Raw genomic sequence first — 3,338 nt, 5'->3', positions numbered from 1 at the left:
CACCTCGTCCTGCGACCAGTGGCCCGAGATCTGCCTGTCTGAGCTTGTTAAAATATCTGCAAAAGGGCTCATCCGGGATTTGAACCCGGGACCTCTCGCACCCTAAGCGAGAATCATACCCCTAGACCAACGAGCCTTACACAAGAATAAAATTGTTTTGCTTTCTGCGGCAATGACAATGAGGATATCGATTGTTGTTGTCCATGGTGCTTGGAAAGATTGAACCTCATGTGAGTGTTTGTGCTATACTTGTGAGCATAGCAGTCTTCCAAACTGTTGACCAGGCTTCAGTTCAAATCTTTTGTAGTTCATCTGCTGTGTCTTTCACATTCTGTCTTCTTCAGCCGCGACAGCAAACTGATGATGAGTTTTGACAAATGAATATTAAGCAAAATTAGATCAATTAATATTTTAAAAGAGAAAAACGAAAAAATAAAACTTCAAAAAGAATGGAGCTCATTTATTTTGAGTCGATTGATGCATCAGTAAGTGAATCAAAGTAAACGAATGTAAAAAATACCCATTCAAATCGATCAGTTTTCAACTAGAGAGATTGAGACGAGTCGTATCTGTCTCAAGCCTCCATAACTGTTTATGTTACACCTCCACATCTGCAATGAAAGGTGGTGGAGCTAGAGCGGTGTTTGTCAAACCATGAGACATACCTATAATCGGTCTTCTCACAAAAACATCGGTAGCTTCTGAACCGTTTGACCTACAAAATCCTATGACCCCTCCCTGGAAAGAGGAGACCCTCGCGAACACGGTGGTGTTCTCAATTTTTCTCTACGTCCCCCACAAGTGTCTAGGGACTCGTCTGAATTCGGAACCCTCTATGTGCCAACTTCTGTTTGTAGAATCCAAAATCTTTGGGCTTTTTGCAGGTTTTCTAAATGAAGTGCGACATTGAGCCAACTAGTGAATATCACAATAGATTAGCAGTCCATCGCCTAAACCATTCAGCCACCTCGTCCTGCGACCAGTGGACCGAGATCTGCCTGTCTGAGCTTGTTAAAATATCTGCAAAAGGGCTCATCCGGGATTTGAACCCGGGACCTCTCGCACCCTAAGCGAGAATCATACCCCTAGACCAACGAGCCTTACACAAGTAATAAAATTGTTTTGCTTTCTGCGGCAATGACAATGAGGATATCGATTGTTGTTGTCCATGGTGCTTGGAAAGATTGAACCTCATGTGAGTGTTTGTGCTATACTTGTGAACATAGCAGTCTTCCAAACTGTTGACCAGGCTTCAGTTCAAATATTTTGTAGTTCATCTGCTGTGTCTTTCACATTCTGTCTTCTTCAGCCGCGACAGCAAACTGATGATGAGTTTTGACAAATGAATATTAAGCAAAATTAGATCAATTAATATTTTAAAAGAGAAAAACGAAAAAATAAAACTTCAAAAAGAATGGAGCTCATTTATTTTGAGTCGATTGATGCATCAGTAAGTGAATCAAAGTAAACGAATGTAAAAAATACCCATTCAAATCGATCAGTTTTCAACTAGAGAGATTGAGACGAGTCGTATCTGTCTCAAGCCTCCATAACTGTTTATGTTACACCTCCACATCTGCAATGAAAGGTGGTGGAGCTAGAGCGGTGTTTGTCAAACCATGAGACATACCTATAATCGGTCTTCTCACAAAAACATCGGTAGCTTCTGAACCGTTTGACCTACAAAATCCTATGACCCCTCCCTGGAAAGAGGAGACCCTCGCGAACACGGTGGTGTTCTCAATTTTTCTCTACGTCCCCCACAAGTGTCTAGGGACTCGTCTGAAGTCGGAACCCTCTATGTGCCAACTTCTGTTTGTAGAATCCAAAATCTTTGGGCTTTTTGCAGGTTTTCTAAATGAAGTGCGACATTGAGCCAACTAGTGAATATCACAATAGATTAGCAGTCCATCGCCTAAACCATTCAGCCACCTCGTCCTGCGACCAGTGGACCGAGATCTGCCTGTCTGAGCTTGTTAAAATATCTGCAAAAGGGCTCATCCGGGATTTGAACCCGGGACCTCTCGCACCCTAAGCGAGAATCATACCCCTAGACCAACGAGCCTTACACAAGTATAAAATTGTTTTGCTTTCTGCAGCAATGACAATGAGGATATCGATTGTTGTTGTCCATGGTGCTTGGAAAGATTGAACCTCATGTGAGTGTTTGTGCTATACTTGTGAGCATAGCAGTCTTCCAAACTGTTGACCAGGCTTCAGTTCAAATCTTTTGTAGTTCATCTGCTGTGTCTTTCACATTCTGTCTTCTTCAGCCGCGACAGCAAACTGATGATGAGTTTTGACAAATGAATATTAAGCAAAATTAGATCAATTAATATTTTAAAAGAGAAAAACGAAAAAATAAAACTTCAAAAAGAATGGAGCTCATTTATTTTGAGTCGATTGATGCATCAGTAAGTGAATCAAAGTAAACGAATGTAAAAAATACCCATTCAAATCGATCAGTTTTCAACTAGAGAGATTGAGACGAGTCGTATCTGTCTCAAGCCTCCATAACTGTTTATGTTACACCTCCACATCTGCAATGAAAGGTGGTGGAGCTAGAGCGGTGTTTGTCAAACCATGAGACATACCTATAATCGGTCTTCTCACAAAAACATCGGTAGCTTCTGAACCGTTTGACCTACAAAATCCTATGACCCCTCCCTGGAAAGAGGAGACCCTCGCGAACACGGTGGTGTTCTCAATTTTTCTCTACGTCCCCCACAAGTGTCTAGGGACTCGTCTGAATTCGGAACCCTCTATGTGCCAACTTCTGTTTGTAGAATCCAAAATCTTTGGGCTTTTTGCAGGTTTTCTAAATGAAGTGCGACATTGAGCCAACTAGTGAATATCACAATAGATTAGCAGTCCATCGCCTAAACCATTCAGCCACCTCGTCCTGCGACCAGTGGCCCGAGATCTGCCTGTCTGAGCTTGTTAAAATATCTGCAAAAGGGCTCATCCGGGATTTGAACCCGGGACCTCTCGCACCCTAAGCGAGAATCATACCCCTAGACCAACGAGCCTTACACAAGTCATAAAATTGTTTTGCTTTCTGCGGCAATGACAATGAGGATATCGATTGTTGTTGTCCATGGTGCTTGGAAAGATTGAACCTCATGTGAGTGTTTGTGCTATACTTGTGAGCATAGCAGTCTTCCAAACTGTTGACCAGGCTTCAGTTCAAATCTTTTGTAGTTCATCTGCTGTGTCTTTCACATTCTGTCTTCTTCAGCCGCGACAGCAAACTGATGATGAGTTTTGACAAATGAATATTAAGCAAAATTAGATCAATTAATATTTTAAAAGAGAAAAACGAAAAAATAAAACTTCAA

At 41.7% G+C, this 3,338-nt stretch overlaps 4 non-coding genes across 4 annotated transcripts; all 4 read right to left on the bottom strand.

The window, feature by feature from the left end:
- Positions 1-64: 64 nt before the first annotated feature.
- On the bottom strand, positions 65-136 carry trnap-agg (transfer RNA proline (anticodon AGG)). The gene has a single exon. It is a non-coding gene; the product is annotated as a tRNA-Pro (tRNA).
- An 892-nt stretch (positions 137-1,028) lies between these two features.
- On the bottom strand, positions 1,029-1,100 carry trnap-agg (transfer RNA proline (anticodon AGG)). The gene has a single exon. It is a non-coding gene; the product is annotated as a tRNA-Pro (tRNA).
- An 893-nt stretch (positions 1,101-1,993) lies between these two features.
- trnap-agg (transfer RNA proline (anticodon AGG)) lies at positions 1,994-2,065 on the bottom strand. The gene has a single exon. It is a non-coding gene; the product is annotated as a tRNA-Pro (tRNA).
- Positions 2,066-2,957: 892 nt separating this feature from the next.
- On the bottom strand, positions 2,958-3,029 carry trnap-agg (transfer RNA proline (anticodon AGG)). The gene has a single exon. It is a non-coding gene; the product is annotated as a tRNA-Pro (tRNA).
- Between the last annotated feature and the right edge of the window lie 309 nt (positions 3,030-3,338).

Source organism: Salmo trutta, unplaced genomic scaffold, assembly GCF_901001165.1.
Source record: "Salmo trutta unplaced genomic scaffold, fSalTru1.1, whole genome shotgun sequence".
Lineage (NCBI taxonomy): Eukaryota > Metazoa > Chordata > Actinopteri > Salmoniformes > Salmonidae > Salmo > Salmo trutta.
The sequence above is the reverse complement of the archived record's forward strand: the minus strand, read 5'-3'. Positions and strand labels throughout refer to the sequence as shown.